The sequence below is a fragment of the Lichenostomus cassidix genome, chromosome 2 (genome assembly GCF_008360975.1).
Source record: "Lichenostomus cassidix isolate B80296 chromosome 2, HeHo_3.0, whole genome shotgun sequence".
NCBI classification, from domain to species: Eukaryota; Metazoa; Chordata; class Aves; order Passeriformes; family Meliphagidae; genus Lichenostomus; species Lichenostomus cassidix.
Window position 1 is genome coordinate 65,611,538 of NC_139482.1, and position 23,231 is coordinate 65,634,768.

Here is a 23,231-nt window from a genome sequence, read left to right on the forward strand (position 1 = left end):
GCATTGGTAACTTACAGGTGCTTTTGCCTACTGTCAAAGGGCAACCCAAAAACTTAGTGACCTTAAAATAAAAGTAAAGGATGAGACAGAGGGATTTAAAATAGGAAAAACATTATTGTATCAAGAAAATTAAAAATAATCTTTTGTTTCCAATGCTGCAAGACCCTACTCTCCCTTATCTAGAAGCAGCAGTGCTTCAGATAGATGGTTTATACAAAAAACAGAGGAAAGAAATCACCCCAAAATCTCTTCAACAAATGACAGCTTATACTTTTTCAGGAAGCTGGAGCGAAGTTCTTCATCTAGTTGCTTGGATATTTCCCAGTGAGCCACCCATCTAAGTTTCCTGAAGGAATTTGGGAAGTACTGGTTTTATTCCCACGTAAGGGGTCTAATCTAATGCTTCACAATTTTTCACATACTCTGACCTTTGTGTGTTCTAATCCTATCTTAATGAGGGTAATAACAGGAAGAAAAAAAAAGGCCTTATGTTTTATTTATAGAACTGTCTTCAATTAGACAGACTCTGATAAACTCCTGCATAAACAACCACCATGGGCTAAGTTTTAGATTGTCTTGAATTCTGCTCAATGCCATGAAATAGAAAGTATTTATGTTAGTATTTGATGAAATAGCTCCCATTAAGACTTCCTAAACCAACAACCATTCATGAACTCAGGTTCTGGGAAATCCTTTAAAAGTGATTTTGCTGTAATTTTGGGGTTTCAGAAATAACTTGAAATGTTGGAGAGTGCAGTGTTAGCAATGGGGCAGGTGGCAAGTACTCAGGGAAAAAACAAAGTAGTTTTATCATTGGTCTTGAACATTTGCAGTTTTGATGTTCAGGAGGATTGATTTACATTTATATGAAAACAATGAAATATGACAGTAGAGTTACAGTAAAATGGCGCTAATGTGGACAAAAAAATATTAAAACTGAGTGCTATATTTACACATTCAATAAGTCCTTCATAGTTTCATTTTAGTCTTTTTCATAAGTTTATGAAATTTTACACATATGGCATGGTTTGTCCTTTATCCAGGGAAGTGGAATAAAAATTCATTCCAGTTTCTTTTCCTTTGAGTTCTTCGAATAACTGAATATGAGGTGAATACTGTTTTAGTGGCAGGTTAATGAGTTACAGGTCAGACTTACAGTGGAAAAACTGCAGTCACCCTCCATGGTTCTGCTTGCCAAATTTGCACTGATGAAGCTATTATGGCAGGCTCACTTTTTTTTTCCCGTCATGGAGGAACATGTCTGTGATTTGCCCACCAAGATTATGCTGTCTTTTCAGTGCCTGTGTTGTTCCTTAAGATCCTGCAGGCACTTTTTTCACATTAAACATGATATGCATGAGTAACCCTCTTGCAACTCGTGGAACTAGTCAGGTGTAAAACTCTGATGAATGTACTCTTTAGCGCTGCGGCCAGAGCAAACTCCACACCACGCAAAAGTTTGTTACATTTTACAAATGTCTGCATCGTTTCATATCCCATTGTTTGTAATATGATGAATAGTTAGATGTTTGTAATAAGATGAATAAGATTAATAAGATGCATAAGATGAATAGAGAAACCTGTAGCAGCAAGGCTATTAGATATCTGCACAGCTGTCTCTGATATTTATTTTACTAAAAAAGGTAAGTTAGGTATTAAGTCTTTAAAAAGATGATCAGTATTTGTACTCTTCAACATACATGCACAGAATGGTTTCTAAAGTAAAATCCTAGGGACAGATTTTAAATTATTGGAAGTTGTAAGATAATGGCAGGAGAAGCCCATCATCTTGAATTTGGATTGTGCAGAATGCTTGAATGCTCTCTTCCTTGTGGCTCAGAAAATGAGAGTGTATTTTAAGACCCCTAGCAACAATTTTACCTTCCTGGACAAGCATGAATACTTTTAGGACTATCCCACTGCACTTAATTTTATTTTCTTGATGATCTGCTTTGTAAAAGCTAATAATAGTTAGAGATTTATAGTGTTTAAAGTGTGCAAAGTTAGTTGCAATTAAGACTATATTCATCTTTTTGAAAGTTAAAAGCAGTATCAGCTCTGAACTCACATATTGTATTTGCCCAGGCATTACTTTGTCCTGTGAGCTGTTAGACCAATGGCAAATACTCTCAGAGGCGGTCGGAGGGTCTTTCCTCCTGAATTTTAATATCATAACATGAGCATCTGATTCTGCAACTCCTCTGCAAATGTCTGCAAGTGGCAGGGCTCTGTCACAACTCTGCTCTTCTTACCTCATGCAGCATTTTATTAGCATGCAACACTGCCTGCACTGTAAGTGGTGTCATAAATTACCCCACCTCAAGTAAAGGGCAGTTGATATTTAGGGTGATTCACTGTTTTTGTGATGTTTGCTAGAAAGAAATGTAAGGAGAAATGAGTTAAAGTTTAGAGTCACTGCAGCTTGCCTGATATACCTAGTCATTTACACATTATCATTGATATACACTCATTTGGGTGACTTAGGCTCTTGCAGAATGAGGTACTGGTTAGCCTGACTGAAGAGGGGTGAATCTAACCTGAAATTACCAGGCTGTGAATTGTCATTACCATTTTCTTTTAAAGGACTCTGATACAACTGAGACAGGAATGAGAAAATGCAACCAGAGCAGTAATGCAACCACCAAAGCTCAGGGCAATGTTTCATGACTATTTCTTGAAAAATCTAAAGACTTTTACCGTATTTTCCAAAGTCACAGATGTTTTTTATAATTGCCAGTACTTTCATTTTATTAGCACAAAAATAATGGAAATCAGAGCCCTTTTGCTATTCTTCTATCTAGAAAAATGGAGTGTTTTGAATCACAGAAAAATAAAATTTAAATGGATAAAACAGTTTAAAGAGAGACTGTTTAAAGTGCATAGAATGATGAACATTTGAGAAGTCATGTTTTGCTGCCACAAATCATTGCAGAAATTTTGTTGCACATGTCTATGCATGTGTCTGTATGTTTACATGAGCTGAAAATACATATCACTGGATCAAGAGTGAATAACAATTCAATAATATCATGACTCCACCAGACAGTTGTAACTGTTCCTTTCAGATAAGAACAAATTATTTCACAACCAAATACTGAAAAACACACCTTAAATTCCCTCAAATTTCTTTTAGTGAGGAGTTACATTATGCAGTACTAAAACACAATAATTTCTTAGATTTATTGTATTATGTTTCTAAACACATCAGGTGTTTACTGAGGTTTTGTATGCTTAGAAGCTTTGTGGCTATGCATTCAACTTTTGAACCTTGTTCTGCAATGTTGTAGAATCAACTGCCTCTGGAAAAAAAATAAAGGAACAAACAAATTCCCCCAAAGCAACAGCAAACAAACACAAACCAGAAACTCCAAAACAAATAAACAAAAAACACTGCTGAAATTTTGCCAGGAGAAAAAGATTTAGAGGTTTGCAGGGAATATTTCTACTCCCCTTAACAAAGCCAAGGTTCTGCCCTGGTGGTCTGGACTTGGATGTAGCATAATGCTACATTAGATGGATGCCTCTTCTGGATGTGTTAAGGATCCTAGTGATCTCTCTCACTTTCTTCTTCCTCTATGCACCCAAACCTACCCTTGTTTTGACGGTGTCCCCTTTTGAACAGCTTTATATGATTGCTTCCATCCACAGGTTACTTTATTCAAGTCGATTTGCCACAGAACACTCGCCCATTAGCAATCTCCTCTGTAGCCTGCTTTAAAATCTGCTTATGGTTATGGCCAGATAAAAGCATGTGAGGTCAGTTTGGTAGAGCAGAGACAAAATACTTTAACATAAGGTTTTCTACTCTATGCAGGCAGCTAATAAAAGTGCCCGCAGGTGTTGAGAATTATCCTTCTCTCGGAGATTTCTTTACAATCTGAACCTAATCTTGGCGAAAGCTTTGGCAAGGATATCTGGCATATTAATTAAATGACTTTCCCTCCCCCCCAGGTCTCATGCTGTAACTTTGATTAACCACCTCTGTGCCCAGGAAACAAACTGCTGCATAGGCACTATCAGTTTTGCAGGTGTATGGATGTTAGAGATAACATGGGATTCCTCCTTTATAGATGGATAGATGCTCCTTACTCTTTCAACACTATACAGCTTTTCCCTTAGCTACGGCTACAGGGATCCTGCAGGCATATTATGAGATTTTGGTATGAAGACCTTTTTCTTCAATGTGTATCTCTGGATGGCCTCTGCTGAGAAGTTTCAGATCCTTAAGGGAAAATGCCTGACTACTCCAAAGCTCCCCCTCTATCTAAATGGCTTTTCCTTGCTGCAGTATCACAGCTGTGACACATCAAAGCTAGTAGCTGGTGTGGCAGGACATGCATTCCCAAATCAGCCTCAGTGACGAAAGGTGATTTGCAGTGACAGGTTTCATATCTTACGGTGTCATTTTCATGAATGGCTTGTTTAATTAAATTTAATGTGGAACAAGAGCTTGCTTACATTCTGCCAGGCTTAAGATGTTCTTACTCACACCTTACTTAAAGAACAATTCCTACTGTTGAATAAGGGCTCCAGGATTTAGCCCTCTGTTAGCAGTCTTCCATAAACCCTTTGTTTTCCTAACATGTTAAAAACCAAGGCTTAATGGGTTCATGATGACATCAGTTATCAAGATTTGTGTGGTGTTGGCAGATGTTGAATTTTCAGTGGAAAACCATTAAAAAGATTTGAGTCAGGGCAAGTTTCACAACATGCACGTATTATACCGGTGGTTACATGTGTTGACTTCAGCTTTATTTATTACAAAGGAAAACAGGCCTGTACTTATACAACAACAGCAATGAGAAATTAATCTTCCCAATAGGAAAATCAGTCTTGTCTTGTTAAAGGTACTCAAAGTTACTTATTGAGCATGCTGAGCTTGCAAAAACTATGTCTGCAACTTTCAGGTTTAATAAATCTAAAATTAAATATTAAAAATAAATATAAGAATAAAAGGTTATTGGATACCTGGACCTCTTTTTGGTATCAAGTGTAAAGAAGGCACTATTTCAGAGACTGTTGAATGTCCATTCTTGAAAACCTTTCTTTCCAAAATAACTTAAATTAAATACTCCTTTATTTTCCTCTCTGATTAGATTTGTTACTTTTGGATGCTCATTGCCTATCAGCTCAGCACATACCAATTCTGGACTAGTTCTAATAGTCTTCAACATTAAAAAGTTGCTTTTTGTCTTATGAGTACAAAGTTTGCCCAGTGTTATTGTCTAGACCAGTGATGGTGTCCAGGCCCACATGTGGTATGATATGGGCCTAAGAAACATATGCCAAACATTGAAACCAAACACACGAGGAGAAATGATTCTTCAAATAAAAGCAAAATCCAATGTAGAAAAAAAAAAAATCCCACAACAAACCAAGGTGATAACAGCAATAAAAAGCAAAGGAGAGCACTTTCCATTTTGTGTATATAGTAATTTGGAAGGAGAAGGATTTAGTTGCTGCAATGTTTGGTTCATACATTAATTAGGACTTCAGTTTGGGGATTTACTGGTGGAGTGTACTGAAACAAAAATGTATTGTGTATCACTTTCTATTCACCTGTAAACATGTTGAAGACTATTTTCTTGGAAAGTAAACTTCACACAGTTGTTGTGAATTACTTAATATTCTGCTTATGCATCAGGAGGCATCGAATCTTAATATTTTTGTTTTACCAGTACAGTTGCTCTTATATAATACACCTTTTTCTCACCTGAAGTATTTCTTGAGTGTGTCATGCCAAAATTCATACTGACAGTAACGTTTCGAGGGGTACATAATTTTTTTTTCAGTCTTTTGGTGCACTGCATAGAGAGTCATTAGAATGTCAAGAGGATATATTTAGTTTCTGTGTGTTTAAAAGTAAGTAATTAAAAAAGAAAAGAAGAACCTAACATTCTGTCTTCTGAAGAAGGACTTAATTTTCTATTTTTTAGACACTTTGAGGAAACTTTGCTTTTCAATATGTTGATTTATAAAAATTGAAACTCTTTCCAATATGGCTTTTATTTAGAAAATCTTAAAAATAATTTCATATTGAAATATTGCTTTGATATTGTGGGATTCAAAAGGATTTTAAATTTTTGTCACCTTTTCTGTTTATTTTCTTCCCATTCATCTTATTCAACATTATAGCTGCACAAAATAAGATCAATGTGTTTTGAACAAGTAATGGAATTTTCCTTCACTATTCTTTCCACTATTTTAGGTTTAGCTCCAGGTTGGAATCGAGTCAATTTTTTCTATCTTGCAGTCCTGTATAAAATGAAACTTTGACTTCAATGGAGGACTATTTTTCATCAGGCAAACAAACAAACACAAAAGTCTTTTATTTGGTCCATGTAAAACCATAGATTATTCATCAACACAACTTTTCCAGTATATGCAACCAGTCAACTGATAAAAAGGTTATGGTGGATAAGCTTTGAATAAGAACCTCAGTTTTCACCAGCTAAAGAACAAAGGATCATCCACATATGCGAGTATGCAAAAGAAAAACATTCTTTCCCAAACTCTTCAAGTAAAACATAAATGATTAAATGTTGGATAATTATAATTTCGTGAGTTACGTGATCTCCTATTTATTACAAATGGGTAAATAGAAAGACTCTAATTATTTACACTGGTGACCTGCCCCAGGTTTATAGCATTTATTACAGTCAGCAATGTTTATAGCAAATTTTTTCTTAGCAATAACATTTATAATATTTTAATGAGTGTGTATGGTGGGAAATAGTACATGAAAGAATTTCAATGCAAATAAACCTAGACCATTTCACCTTTGGAACTCCTCTGTGTTATCTTAGGACCCCAGTTCTCAAAACAGTTATGGTTAACTTTATTCACACAATTCCAATGGGACAACTCATATGTATAAAGCTAAATCTTCTCTTAAGTGTTTTTTTGTATCCTTTCCCATACCACCCTTTACTTCCTGATGTGCATGGAGTGGGGTAGGTATGTCTAAACAGATTCCAGAACACACTGACCTGTCTCTTCATTCTCTGGAGCATATGATTTTAATTAATTAATTAAATAAATAAATAATAGTATATATGTATTTATTAAATAAACATGTATGTGCAGATATTTGCACAAGTATTAATTAATTTATTCTGTGGGTATCACATGATTATCTCTTTCGCTGCAAGGGCAATTGCTGCCATACTAAGCAGAAGATATTCTTTTCCCAAACAAAACAAACATAGCACCACTTTCAGCTATGTGCTGAAATGTGTGATCAGTATTATAATGTGTTAAGCATGGCATCATTTTTATAAAACCAGCCACAGAGATATAAAATGCACTGTGAGACTGTAAACTGAGCACTGTTTGATTGTAGGGCACCCTGGTAGAGGGGTTTTATATTAGAATATACATTGCATTTATAATGCCTTCTTCTCGAAAATGTAATTAGTTTTTTTTATGAACTGGTAAAATATAGTAAATAAAAGACTCAGGGGATTTCCATATAGCCACATTTATTCCCACATGTCTTTCCAAATCATAAATGGTTGTCTTCCTTAGAAATGGATTAGGACAAATTGCATTAGGACACGATTGTGAATCTGATTAAGGTGGAACCATGATCAGGTTTTTTCTTTTGGGCAACCATGTTTTCTTATAACAACCAGAAGACAAAAAAGCCTTTGGCAAGACGTTTCAAAAGGCCTTTCTCATATGCACATAAAAGCAGTTTTCATGCTAATTCAAAAATTGGTCCACACCTATAATTTCTTTATATAGCCAAGACAAAGCTTTGGGCAAAATTTTTCAGTAGTATATATTTCAGATACAGACTTGTGGTTTCAGTGAAAGCTCCTAAAAAGGAATTTCCATGCATAATTTCCTTAAGAAGAACACTCTGAAGGCAAGCTGCAAGAGAGGCAGAAGATCAGGCATTGATTCCAAATTGGTTCAGGGAGAGGAATAGTGAGAACAAAACCATCCCCAGTGGAAAACTGATGTAAGATACAGAATAAACACCTTTTCAAATTAACATACTCTCAGAAAGGCTCCAGTCCCTTCTCTTCCTGTGTTAGCAAGCGATCCAAACTGAGAACACAGCTTGACATTATTTGATACAGAAGGAAACTCTCATGGATGTGTCCATTGATGCACTGAAACGCGAGTGTTTGGAAAATTCTTACCTTGGCCAAAAAAAAGGCTGTTACTTTCTTCTCCCCCCACTTTGTTTTTTTTTTTTTTAACAGTAGTCTCAACCCCATATAGCTAAAGGGAACTTAATTGCAGTGTTGCTATCTCTGTGTCATAGTCAAATCTGTTGGTGACTGGAAGAGCCTGGAGACAAAGGCATCTTTGTCCACCTCCTTGCGGCTTCATGACATATGAGCATTTTGGTCTCTCAAACCAACACGTTGGATTCAGCTGAGAGCTCCACTACAAGTCCATAAAAGTCTACATAAAGAAAGAAGTTTCCTGTTGGCAAGGACTAGTGTTTGGCATTTGAAAATCAAGAGAATAGGTGGGTCTAATGCATAAATTCTGGAAGCTAAAGGCAGTCCATAATCTTTGTGCTTAGTATTGTAAGTATTAATGATGTTGCACTGCACTTTGTGCTTAGTATTGTAAGTATCGATGATGGCTAGCCATCTGCTTCATGGCTAGCATTACTAGTTTTCACTTGTTTGGGAGTTTTTTCCAGTTTAGACCAAGATTCAGTAATGTTTATTTTATATTGTTCATGTTTGACTTGATACTAGCATAGTTTTGGCAAATGTAAGTAAGAATCTGAATTCTTCATGCGTTTCACTCAGGCAGAGACCATACAAAAAAAAACCAGACCTGCACTGTGGTACAAATTTCAGTGTACCCATCTGAACTAGATTTTTCCTGAGGCTGGAAAACATCTAGCTATGTCTTGTATGTTGTTGTTGGCAACTTGCGCTGGTTTCATCCAGAAGCTGAGGGCCTGACACGAATGTGGGTAGAAGCTGGAGCTAGTGACCCAGCAAGCAAAACCTCACCATTTTTTCAGGCTGACAATCCTTAGGTACTCCACCAGACTTTGCATGTTTATATAAACTGAGTGTCTGAAAGCAGCTTGAATCAGTAACATTAGTTCATAGTCTGGTGTAATAATGACCAGACAAATGCAAAACCCCTTTTTTTCCTTTTACTTCCCCTGGCATTTCCAAATGGATTTGCTCACAGCTGGGACTTCCAACACAGGTAGAGGAAGATCCGTTTCAGAGAGACTGAAACCAGCAGTGATGGGGCACACTTCTGGATTTCTTAACCAAGCTGGGTTTGAGTTCTGGGGGAAAAAAAAAAGCATATTCTCCCTTTGGCTCTTCAAAACAGCAGCAATTTTCAGTTGAAGGAGGGAAGGTGAAAAAACCCCTAACCTGATGATCTCCAAACCTTTGGTTTGACAATACCTTTATGAGAGAACATGTTGGCTCACGTTCATAGAGTCATGACTTGTTGTACAGTTCAGGCCTTACCAAAATTTTTAGAAAACACAAGGTCAAAAATAATTACGGTGAATTTGGAAATAATAGTGTTAAACAGAGTTAAAATAAGCTAAAATGAGAGAAAGAAAAGTCAGCCAAAACTGTCACAAAGTTTTATTATCTGTTGAAGTTTGTGTCAGGTTTGTTCCTCTAGTTTATATAAATATGTGAAAAAAGATTGAATGAGACACAGATACACACACACATATGTATGTGTATATAAAGAAGAAAATGTTGAGATGAAAAATCCAAAATCCAAAATTAAATTATTACAAGACATAACCTCTTCAGTAAATTAGTTAGATGGATAATCTGCCTATAATACCAGGTTATTATTTTCAGAAAATTTAGTCCTCTTTTTCTCAGTAATAATCGACCTCTTCAGTGGAAATTTTACCTCGTAGAATATCTACTTGCTAGAAACTTAAGCATTTCTGTGAAATGTTGAACTGGTTGGGAAGTCAGATAAATTTCCATGAAAAAAATTTGTTTACATGTATTTAGAACTATATCCAGACTTTTTCAGGATCTTCCCAGCTCAAAAGCTGACTGAGCTATGTACTGAAATGGGGAAAAATTTTGCATGGTCTTTGTTCCATTTATTTTTCTTGACCATTCAAGCTTTTGTTTTAAATTGACAATGGACCGTTCCAATAGAATCAAGCTGGGTTTTTTTATAAAATGGAATTTTATGTCTAAAATGTTAAATGAAAAGATTTCAATTACATGTCATATAAACAGTGTTCATATTTGATTTTCCCACAGATTCTCTGCTTGGAAAGTTCCTTTGAAAATTAAATAATTCATAAAATCAGAGCAGTTATCTCAATCATGCAGTTTTCTTATTTTCTCTGATTGAGTAAGGTTTTATAAACTGCTTTCCGTTCAGCCTGAAGAAAGGTTTATTTGTTTCACAAAATTATTTTCATTTCATGAATGAATTAATCTCAGCTGTAGACATAAAAATTCATTCTCTTGACACAGTGTTCACATTAATACTTGTGAGAAGTAACAAAGATTAAGCAAAATTCAATGCTTCTTAAGTGTCATGTTTGAGTATTTTTGTTGTTCATTCACTGGTACCTTGCATCTTGACCATCACTGCAAATCTGTTCCTAAATATCTCAAGAAAAAGAGGTAAATTAGTCACCAGAAGGCCCTGCAATTCAAAGTATGTATGGAAAGTGAGTGGAAAACCTGGGCTCCTGACTGTAATTATTCATATGATTTACCTCCAGTCACATTACTTTTATGACACTTAAAGATATGTTATATCTATTTATTCAGCTAATTGTTACAATCAATTTCTGTGACAAATGTACTTAAATCAAATAGGGTTGGGTGCTAGATTCTTAGCTAGCTTAAAGCTTCATGGAGTTATGTCAGATGGAAAATCTGGCCAAGGAAAAGGTAGAAATGGAATAGACCAGAATAATCCCTGGGACCTTTCTTATCTCTATATTTGTCTGTTTATATTTCAAATAATTTTAAAGAAGATATATACTGGGAAGACTATCAGAGTAATAGAATAATGGTGGCTGGAAGGAGTTTGAGGAGGTTATCCAGTCCAACTCCTGTGCAGAGCTCCAATCTTTGGCCCATCCAAATGGTCTTCAGCAAGACCCTCTCCAGTTTGTCCCTGTGTTTTCTGTACTGAAGGGCCTAAAAGTAGAGACAGTAAGAGTCCTTTTTTTACAAAATTATTATTTGCCATCTCTGACAGCTACTGTAACTTAAAGTTATTTTGGTGAAAAACATCTTGGAGCAAGGCAATTAGGATAGCAGTGTCTCTTCTGCTCAGAATGAGTGGTGGGTATGGCCTGTTCTGGCCTGATACACAGCCAATGCATAAATTCATGAATGCATCACCCACCCTTCCCTCCTGCTACCACATCAGCCTCACTGCTAAGAAATTCTTACACTCTCAGCATCTAAAGCTCTCAGTTCTGTGGCAATGTCTGAATGCATAACTGCGGATCTAGTACATCCGCTGAAATCAGGAATAAACTCAGAGAAAACATCTTGGAAAGAAAACCAAGGGCGTGACAGAAGAGCTACAGATAGTTGATCTACAGACTTTGAAAGTGACTGGGAAGAAGTCATTCTGCTAAATGACTAAGTGAAGTGACACACAAGTGCATATTAAATTGTGTGTATACATTGTGTGTATGCATGTCCATGCAGAAGTAAGACTTCTTTTTTTTCCCCGCTATTTCAGCAGTTTGTTTCAAAAACCACAGAAATTTAGATTACCGGGTACACTTTATTTAATCATCTTGCAATTACTAAGTCATATATATTAAAATGTAAAACTCACTAATGCAGGTCAGGTTGGTAACATGAATACGTGAAGGGGTTCACATGATATTTTACAGCTATGCATGGTTAGAAACGAGTTTTCTGACAATACTGTTATGGAATAATTATGGGATTAAAAAGCTGGAATAAGGTTATTTAAAAAAATGGTGTAAGGTAATGTGAGCCAGAACTCTCAAAGTCCCTTAATAGGTGTTCTTAACTCAGTGTTAATACTTTATTTAACATAATGCGCTGTGCACTCTTTAAATTGTTAGCCTGGAACAGATGATTTATGTTGCTCTTGCATCCAAACAAGAATTAATGCCCTGATCCGATTTGACTGGAATTGTTAAGCACTTTTGTTCTCAGGCTTGTATCAGAATGATAAAAAAGAAAACATAAAATCAGCAAGCTTTTTAATGAACTTGGGGTTAATTTGAAGTGCCCTGATTTACAGATATTAGAGTAATGCTCTCTTTCAAGCATTTACTGAGGTGTTAGAAAGTTTGTGTTAACATTTTTGTCAAACAGTTGGTGTACTGCAGTTTCTTTGTTTCCAAAATATTAGGAGGTTGCAGTTAAAAAAGCTATTGGAACCAAGTAACTTTTTTTTTTTTTTTTTACAAACAGTGATATTTTTCATATTTTGAGGGAATCTCATGAGAATGCCAGAGGTAATTTTTCTGATCCTATTCAAAGCTTGGTTTTGTAGGTTTCTGTTGTTTTCCACGTGTTGGGTTTTTCCCCCCTCCTATATTTTGGTTTAATTTCATGTATTTCATACCTACATCGTGGCTTACTAATCTGCTTTAATGAATTTTATTGACTAATCTTGGTACAATTGGATTTTGCAAGTGAAAAAGGTAGTCAGTGCAAGCACAGTGACTGATGCAGTTACTTGCCAGCATTTCACTACAGGTGTGCAATATTATAGTCTACTCTACAGAGGATTTTCACTCCAGTTCCTTTTGGTTTAACTATTGGAACAAATGTGTGCATTTTCCTTTCTTTGCTGATTATTGTCCCTGTGGAGTTTCCCTGTGGAGTGGGAGACAGTCCCCTGTCCTGCTGCTGGTGGTTAGAGCTGTTCAAAGAAACTAAAGAATAAGTTCATCAGAAGTTTGGTACCATTTTCAACTTTTATGAGAAAACCTTAGGACCAGAATGTTCAGAAAAGTTAAGCTATTTTTGTGATCTGGCATGTAAAGAGAGGGATATTTTCACCTTGGCATAGTTTTGACTTAACAGAACATCTAACAAGAGCTATATAGAACATTTCAGTGATAACATGCTTACATATATTCCTAAAAAAAAAAAAAAAGAAAGAAAAAGAAGGGAAGGAATATTACCTAGTAAATGCTTGATGTGCACACAAATGAAAGGCAGAAATAAAAGTTCAAGCCATGGCAATGAGAAATGACATTTCCTATGGGCACAGTAAGATGAACTTCAGTGAGAACCCTGAGTGGTATATCTGGAATTGTCCTGAGATAATAAGAGAACATCTAAAATCTGGTGGGATGAACACCAACAGAGTCTGTTGTTTTTCCAAGCCCTCTTAGAGCACTTCAACTTCCCATGCTCTCCCAGACTTGCCTGAATATTCACCAAAATGTGATTTCTGATGATTATGAAGGTTGATAGCCCACCTCAGCTTGAACATGAGCAGGAGAGAGATTGGTGACAATAAAGAGGATGTATTCACTCTAATTAAACACTCTACAATAGCTAATTTAGCAGATTAGCAGAGCTTTGGTCTGTTTGTGTTTATAGTCTGACATAGTTCTTCCTTTCTGGATTGATTTGTTCAGTCCTAAAATATGTACTACTTATTTAACACTGCAGGAGAGTGAGATTGTAGTTGCCAATTTAACCTTAATATCTGGCTTTGAGAGGATGTTTCTTATAAATCAATGCAAGTTGCCAGCAAATATACAAAGCCCTTCATACATAAAGCATATGTATAAAACATGTCACTTCCTCCAAGTATGACGGTCTTCAACTTGTTCAGTGGTTGTTGCCTTACTTCTTCTGCCTCAACCATTTAAAAATAGCTAGAGCCCTGATTTGAGAGCTGAGAAATAAGGAGGAATGAATCACCCACTTTTCAGTTTTGTGTCCTTAAGTCATGAAATGCTTCATGTCATGTGATAGGAAGAACTAAGTTGGAAAAAGATCAGATATTTTAACACTACTATGTCTCTCACTGACTTCATCTGGATGACTTAACTGTCTCAAACTGGGCTTCGAAAACTCTGGCAGTCCATAAACCCAATGTTTTCTAAGAGAAGTCCTGGAACAGCTAACAAATCATGCTGTATGTATGTTACATCAAACAGCTCTGAAGCTCTGAAAGGATCAAAATCCAGAGACTCCATAAAGTCCCTTGAGACTTTTACTTTTCCTATTGGTTGTACATGCAAAACAGTCATATACTCTGGAGATGCGAAGTAGAATGAAAGCCTGAGGAAATAGCATCCATTTCTGAAAATGTTACAATAAGTGACTTTACCAAGGTCGTGTGGAAAATGGGAGTCAGACTATATAAACCTAAACTTTTTAGTAATGGTTGTCCAAAAGCAGCCTTTCTCTTTTTTCTTTTTTCTCTTTCAACTGGAGCTGCCACAAACCACATTTATATTCGAGATGTTGTCCAAAAGAAAGGAGAAATGAGTTTTCAAATTTTCTTTCTGTTGCATTGTCTGTTTATTACGCACAATGTTGTTGTACACAATGCCAGGATGTAAAATGATTCAGGGACTAATGTCTTCAGTCATAACGTGGGAAAACAGAGAAGCAGTTGGATAGTAATTTCTCACACTGTTCTGCCATGGCAGTTCTTTCTGCTGTGATTTAAGAAAGTGCAGGCAGTGGAAAAGGTTCCCTTTGAAAGTGTTTTAAATGTCAAATATAAGATTCATTTCTATACTGCTTTAATCCAAATGCCAGAGCTCTGAGCTAATCTATCAATCTGACCAGGACTTCATGTGTTTTACCTATCCAAACAGCTATCTCTTGAACTGGAAGTCCTGCTAACACCAATGCATAATATCAGCATATTTTTTAAGAACAGACAACTTTAATTTCTTTGTGAATGTGTGCTGTGGCATTCTTAGGCTCATTTAGTAGGGCTGTTTGTGACAGGGCCTTGGATATGTAGTAGCTGCATTGTACCTGGTTGTTACACACTGGAGCAATAGGCTGGGCAGCCAAGAATATGGGAGGGAAGAAACCCCAGAATTATTCAGGCAGGGGAAGAAAATCAGTTGTGTTATGGATATTTCCTACAGAGATGCTATGTCTAGATCTGATCACTGCTGTCATCAGATAAGGCCTCTGCCACAGGGACCCTAGAGCTGGCTCTGGTGCATTATCATCTGCTGATGCTCTGCTTGAAAAGAGCAACTCTCAGAAAATTGTCCAGCTCTGCCTGTGAGAGTGAATCAGCTGTTATTGAACAGTCTCTGTTCAGTCATTGCAAAGGAATATAGGCCCTCCTTCAGCTCAAAGTACAACTATTCCCAGCTTTTAGCCAGGAGGTCCTAGTTTCCCTTTTGTACTAGATCTTTTCCTCCAGGAGAAATTTCCAGTCTTCTCCCTTTTTTTTTTGGTTTATTTTTCAGTCCTTTGGTTGTGTGATTCTTCTAAATTTTTCCAACTATTTGGCCCATTTTTTATGTATGTACATAAAGTACATTCCAGTAGCACTTTTCTTACTACCAGATGCAGAGTTAATATCACCTGCTTGTTCCTCCACCATCCTGTCTGGGCCATCAAGCTGGCACAGTTAGCCACTAAAGAACACTGAATTTCTCCTGCCCAGGGTGTTCAGCATCTTTTTTTTATGGGCCACTTTTGTCCCATATCATGTAAGATCTACCTTCTTTGATAGAAATTCCCTTAAAGAGGTTTCTGTCAATTTTTTTACTGACTTGGATTTTTTTTTCTGTTTTACAAGACAGATGATGGTGCACTTTTTTAGATTTCAATAAAGTGGAAATTTCCACTAGAGGACAAGACATTTCTGACCTGTGAAGAGATCTGGGGCAAAGAACTCAACAGCATGGCATGGCTCAACCATAGAAATTGCTGACAATTAATTCTACTAAAGCTTAAAGGCTGACCTACAGAGAGTCCATGTTTTCTAATGTAAAATAGAAAGATCTCAAATCTCCAGAAAAGCTGTTCAGACAAACAGGGATCACTTACCTGATTTTTTTTTAACCAAAAAATTACATGACCTTATAATTCACCTAAATCTTAATGAGCAGATTAAGATTATTAAGAGCTTACTGGTTTTCTGTTGCAGAAAGGTAATGAGGTTCCACAGGAACCAAATTTTGAGTCATCAGCATGGCGATGGTAAGGAAACATCTCAGCCGTATCTCACTGCACCAGCCTGCCTCAGTGCCTTTACAGTGTCTTCTGTTTCTTAGAACCCATCTTCTAGCAGGAATACCCGTGTGGGATTGTTTCCAAAATGCTGTCAGGTAACAGGTATTCTCTAAGGCTACATTTGTTAGAGCAGGCTGTGTAAAGCAAGCATTGACACTGATTTCAGAAGTGACCTCGACAGTGCTCACTTTCTCCCATTTTCTTCACAGATATGCTCTATCTCCCAAATTGTTCATCAACCCCATAAGTCTTGCAGCTGGTGTAGGGATTATTTCCACACGGGCCAGTTTGTTTCAGGTAAGCCAAGCTGTTAAGGTACTGGTTAATGAAAACTGAGGTGAATCACTCAGACTGAAATTGTGTTGACCATTAATGGGCTGTGCCTTAGTTAAATTAAAACATTTTAAAACCCAAACTAGTGAAGTTAAAGTAGCTACAATTCAAAATGGGGTCTACAGGGACTTCCACCCAAATATCAAGATCAAGTTCTCTTTTTGAAGAATACAGTGGGACCAGAGACCAAATAGCACTCTAGTCAGGAGCAGATGTGCTTTGTAGGAACCTGCAGAGGTAAAATGAAAGAACTTTTGTTTTTCTTGAACAGGACCATGCATGTAAAGCTACTCTTGGACAACTAATACCATAGGTATTTGTTGTTTTCCTCTAGTGAAATCAAATAAAAAATTAATTAAAGGTTTCCATCGTGTTCAAGCTTTTTTTAATAAGCAAACCAAGTGCTTCAGCAAAAGCTCTATGTAGACAAGGTTGGAAGAGGAAGGGAGGGATCAGATTATTGCACAAGCTGTTTGAAGTTTTCTTTTGACCACAATTAAAGTCAACAGGCCAATCTGAGTTTTATGTAGTAATTTTTCTTCATGGGAGATGTGTCATCCTTAAAAATTAGGATGTGAAATACTGATCCTGTAACATAACATGGAACATTTCAGATAACTCAAAAAGGTCAAATATTCATCTTGAGCACCTAGCTTTTTATTACATTGTCTTTAGTACAAAATTCAAGATTAGGCGTTTGTTAAAGCTCTTAATTTTTGCCAATTTAGGTTTAGCACTTGGTTTTGGAAGGGGGTGTAAGACAGAGAGTGACTTTTATGTATGTTTTGGAGTAGGAATAGGAGATCTGGGAGTTGTTTTCTTTTTGTTGTCTTTGTTATTTTTTAATCCATGTTGATTAAAGAGAACAGGGAGTTTTCAAAGTTCTGCATTCATTTTCCCTTGCTGCTAAGCAATGATCTCTTATAGAAATGCTAAGCATGATCTCTTATAGAAACGCTTACCCTCGTATGAAACAAACCCACAAGCAATCCAAAGATTCTCACTGCAGAGCAAGCAAGACAGTACATTTACGTTGCATTGAGATTTGTCTACTATCCTAGCTATCTAGTTTGAAAAGTTTCTTTTTTTACCCTATTTTAAACAGGAAGTTCTGTAAAACTAAGTTCTATAAAACTAAATAAATGTAATTCTTGTGGTGAACAGCAATTAGGACTTGAAATGTGAAACCTGGCAAGATGCAAAGTTTGGTTGCCTTGTTTTTGGTTTTTTTTTTTTTTTTGGGGGGGGGGGAGGGAGGTTCTTGTTGTTATTTTGATTTAATGTGTAGTTTATATGCACTATGATGTTTGGAGAGCCAGCTCCTCCTCTGGGAAATCCATTCAAGTAGAAGAATAGCCACATCTAAAATGGGACTTTTGGAAAAAGAAAGGTAATCCATTTCATGACTTTAGAAAGGAGAAGAAGCAATCTGAAATACTTGTTTTTTTATTTAACAGAGAAATTCTTTCAATCAAAAGCTAAACTAAATATAATGGGCAGCTTAAAGGGCCCAGGCCCTACCCTGTTGATTTTACTCACATAAATAGTTACATTGAGTAGGGCAAATATACTGTGTCTAAATGGGCTCCTTTAAGGGGAGAGGTCCTATTAGAAAGCAGTGTAATCTTTGGCAATGGCAGAAGGAGTCCAAATTTCCTTTTTAACAGACAAGCTAATCAGTAGCAATTAAGAGGCAAAGTAGCAGACCAATAAAGTACACTTGTCACCAGTTGTCATCTTAGTGATCAATTCACACCTCCACGACAGTAACATCGACCCTTCAATGCTCTAATGACCCTGAATCCCCAAAGTGACAGAAGGATTAGGGCAAAGATAATGTCCTGGAAAGGTGCTAATGAAGTGGTGGGATTACGAGATGAGTTTCATCCTTGATAGACAGCAAAAGGGAGTGTTCAGTCCCTCTCCAGCTAGGAGATTTACATGGATAAACTCTCATTGACTTCCAGTCAGGATCAGGCCCTTAATTCAATTAATTAGGGCTTTTAATTTCTTAGTTAAATCTGCAACCTGCAGCTCTGTGTTTTCTGAAAGTAGCAGATAATTCTTAGGTAATTAAGTTTACTCTCTTTTATTGTTTTTTAACTTATCTCTGCAAGTTGTATGTTGTAGACATTTGTGTTCATATAATTTTAATTTTGTGCAATTTGTTTCAGAGAGATTTAATTTTTTGCATAGAATGTACACAACTGCTTTTCCATGGACTGCTTTAAAAAATGAGAAACAGAGTATGTAATTTGAGTGTAATGTCGTGTGCTCAGCAAAAAAATGGTGTCACCTTCTTGCTCAGAATTACAAGTGTTTAGATAGATAGATAAATAGATAGATGATAGATAGATAGATAGATAGATGATAGATAGACAGATGATAGATAGATAGATAGATAGATAGATAGATAGATAGATAGATAGATGATAAATACTCTATGGCAGTAGCATTTTGAGGTGCTAATACAGAAATGGTGTTCTTGCACATGTTATTGAAAATACATATTTTAAAATATCCACTATGTTTAACATATAATCAAAATAATCCTGTTCATTAAATGCCACCTGTCTCTTGTTAAATTATACTTGAACTATACCTGTAACCCATTTCAAAAGAATGTGTTGATATTAAAGACAGGGGAAAAGGTACAACAAGCCATTTCTGCTATTTTAAGCCCTGGTCTTCATTAGATGTTACTCTGCTGCTTCATTGTAGCTAATTAACTTGTATATTGAAAACCCTTTAGAATGATTTGATACAGGGAGATGTGGGAATACATCGTGCTGGGATTAACACATTTATATTGCTGTAGCTGTAGTGTCCCTGCTGTTTGGGTGCAGGGGGAGGTAACCATTTGCAAATTTAGCTGTATTAGGATCATTTTCAAGTGGTATAAATTCTACTGCTAGCAATTCGAACAAAATCTGCTTGACTTCAATGGGAGATGTATGGATAGATAGTTTGCTGCTGCACACTCTAGTGCCAGAGTCTGCCTTGAAAGATTAGTCTTGAGAAGCTTTATTTGTTTTAGTTATTTTGTGATTTGTGTGGGGGGGGGGGAGAGAAATAAAGAGGTTTCAAAATTGCAACATTAAAAAGTTGTATTTTGAAAAAAGATATTGACACTTCTTTGAAAATCAAAATGAAATTCTAAATATGTCTGTGTCATGCCTCCTGTTTCCCTCAAGATTTTGAATTTCCTGATTTCTAACTTTACAGTTAAGCACTCAAAAAACTAGCTGACCATGCTGTACAAATTTTTCCTATTGTGTACTTTACACCATACAGTACTATTTATAATTCTGTAAAATATTGCACGTGTGCTAATTAATTAACTCTTCATAGAAAGCTTAGCTTTCTATGGAAAATTGGCTCAAAACTGGTTTTCTTCCCAATTTTAGGAGTAAAAAATTAAAACTGATTGCAATACAGAGCACAGGTGTGAACCTCCCTATGCTGAACACAAGCCAAGCAACATGGCTCAGGCATTTATGAGAAAAGTCATGACTGACATGTTTCAGCACCAGTAGTACATCATGAAGCAGCATGAACTTGAACCAGGAACGAATGAGATCTTCTAGCATGTCATATGACATTTCTTTTTAATTGCCTAAATTACATTATAATGCATTTAGGGTTATTCATGAAAGCAAAAAAGTAATTTCTGTTCCAGACTTTAACCTAACATTTTAGTATTAATTTTGAGGCAGTTGCTGTGATGTGTGATTTCTTTACACCTTGGGACAGAAACGGAGCCACAAGACCTGTTTTGTACAGGCTGCAAAAGAGTTTCAGGAGAGAATTGACTTTTTGCTGCTGCCAGCCGGGGATGGAAGAGAGCTGATGGTCCAGCCTAGAAGATGAAGGCAGTATCTCCTTGCCAGTTCCTATCCACATGTCATCCACACCCTTATGAGAGGTAAATCCTGAATCGCAACATTTACTGTGGGCTTTTTTGTTCAAAGATGAGATCAGATCCGAGTTCACTACATGCTGAATGTGAGATAGGCAGCATATAAAGGTGAATATCTTTATTGCAGAAATGTGGCCTGAATTTAATATTCTATATCCATACATGTGAACCCTGTGATTTTCCATTATAAGCCAAATTTGCTCTTTCTATACAGTTGCAGTACATTTAATTTAATGCAGTACTTCTAATTTCACTTTGATATAGCACAGTGAGCCATTTTTCAAACAATATGTTCAGGCAATCTTTTATTTATTATTTCCTTTTGTGCTTAACAGATTGCCCATTCAAAATGGAAGAGCATGAGCACTGTTGCCTCGTCAGTCACCTTGCTGTGAAGTTGCAATGTAGCAAATGGCTAATGTATGCATACATGTGGGCACTGTTTTAACCCACATTTCACACCACCATAATTGATTTGTTGGTTCTGAAGAACAAAACAAAAACAACCGCCCTTGTCCAGCTGCAGCAGGCAAGAGTTAGGACATATGCTGGTGTGAAAGAGGGAGTAGGGCTGGAGACCCCTGCCGAAAACATCAGAACAAAGGGAGCGCAATCGCCTTGGCAAGGCACGGGATGACTTAAATACCCTATTGTATGAAATATGAATAGGTTGGCATTGTGAATTGCGGCGTGGGGGGCTCCTCCACATCGCCGATTAGCCACACGATTACCCAGATTACATGGGGAAATGGTTAAGGTAAATAAGGCCAGCCTTCTGCCACCTCCTCCCTGGGGCCAGGAGCAGGCTGGTCCAACCCTTCCCTGCTACTGGGAGCTGGAAGGGAAGAGGATGGATGAGAAGAGGAGTGAAGTCATAAGCCCTGTGGATAACAAAAATAAGGATTTCAAGGGCAGCAGTGTTAAAATATTTTTCTGGTTAAGTTATGTATGGGCATTGTTCCCTGCTACCACACAATGTGCAAGTAAACTGCTCAGTCAATAAGGGACCTTGTATCCTCTCCATTGTCTCTCTTTCCTACCAAGTTAAGGGGCAATCATTGGGTGATGATCACAAAGAATGTGGTAGGTGCAACCTGTGTCTTGCTATCTTCTCTCCCCTCCATAATCTTATGCACAGATTAGTTCTCCCTCCCTCCTCACCGTGCAGTTCTTATAGCCATGGAGTAACACTGTGAAAACCATGTTTATCCAACCCAGGGCAGCTCAAGGAGAGATTATTTTGCTGTGTTGGAGTTTTAAGGCACATATAATCAACTGTAATCCCAAATAAATTCACATCTATATTATGGAAGCTCAGTCTCAAACGAGACTCAGTGTGTACATGTTCACAGTATGAGTTGTGTAATGTGAAATATATGTCTATATTTTATGGATTACTGAATCGCAGAATATGCTGAGTTGGAAGGGATCCACAAGGATCGTCGAATCCAGCTCCTGGCCCTTTACAGAAGCATCCCCAAGAATCACAGCATGTGCCCAAGAGCATTGTCCAAAATCTTCTTGAACTCTGCCAGGCTTGGTGCTGTGACCACTTCCCTGGGGAGCTGTTCCAGTGCCTAACCATTCACTGGGAGAAGAAAATTTTACTGATATACAACCTAAACGCTGCCCCCCTGAAACAATTTCAGGCCATTTCTCCTTGACATGCCACTGGTCACCACAGAGAAGAGATCAGTGTCTGCCCCTCCCCTTCCCCTCACAAGGAAGCTGTAGCCTCCAATGAGGTCTCCCCTCATTCTCCTCTTTTCCAGGCTGAAAAGACCAAGTGACCTCAGCTGCTACTCATACAGCTTCCCCTCAAGGCCTTTTACCATCTTCATGGCCCTCTTTTGGATACCCTCTAGTAGCTTAATGTCTTTTTAATATTGTGGCACCCCAAACAGCCCCCAGCACTCAAAGTGAAGCCACCCCAGTTCAGAGCAGAGCAGGACAATCCCCTCCCTTGCCCAGCTGTGATGCTGTGCCTGATGACCCCCAGGACACTCCTGGCTGCCAGGGCACTGCTGACTCATGTTCAGCTTGCCATTGACCAGGACCCCCAGGTCCCTTTCCATAGGGCTGCTCTCCAGGCTCTCAATCCCCACTCTGTCTGTACATCCAGGATTGCCCTTCCCAGCTGCAGGATCCAGCACTTTCCCTTGTTGAACTTCATATGATTGGTGATTGCCCATCTCTCTGATTTGTTGAGGTCTCCCTGCAGAGTGTCCCTGTCTTCAAGGGAGTCAACAGCTCCTCCCAGTTTTGTATCATTTGCGAACTTGCTCAGTGTCCCTTCCAGTCCTGTGTCCAAGTCATTTATGAAGATGTTGAAGAGCAGAGGGCCGAGGATGGGACCCTGTGGAACCCCACTAGTGACAGGTGACCAGTCTGATGTCATCTTATTCACTGTAATGTGTTGTACCTCACCTGTGAGCCAGTCACTACACATGTAGACTTAAGTGCTCTCAAAAGGAAAGACATTTTTGTCTCAAAGAAGCTGTAATTTACTCTAGCTTTTCACTTGAAAAGGCTTCTAATGTTTGTATGTTTTGTAGCACCTTTTACAACAGTAATCTCCATCTCTTTTCCAGAATCATTGCTAAGGCTGGAAAAGATTATCAAGTCCAATACCCAGCATCACCATGTTTGCTACTAAACCATATATCCAAGTGCCACATCCACATAACTTTTGAACACTTCCAAGGATGGTAATACCACCACTTCTCTGGGCAGCCTGTTTCAGTGCCTGACCACCCCTTCAGTGAAAAAAAAAGTACATAATATCCAATCTAAGCCTCACTTGTTGAATC

The 23,231-nt window shown here is 37.4% G+C and overlaps 1 protein-coding gene across 1 annotated transcript in view; it reads left to right on the forward strand.

The window, feature by feature from the left end:
• Window positions 1-17,460, forward strand: part of LOC146441537 (uncharacterized) — a 33,283-nt gene extending 15,823 nt beyond the window's left edge. The window contains exon 3 of the transcript XR_014849955.1: window positions 16,379-17,460. The gene's annotated coding sequence lies outside the window, so the exon portion shown is untranslated. The remainder of the gene's footprint in view (window positions 1-16,378) is intronic.
• The last annotated feature ends 5,771 nt before the right edge of the window (window positions 17,461-23,231 follow it).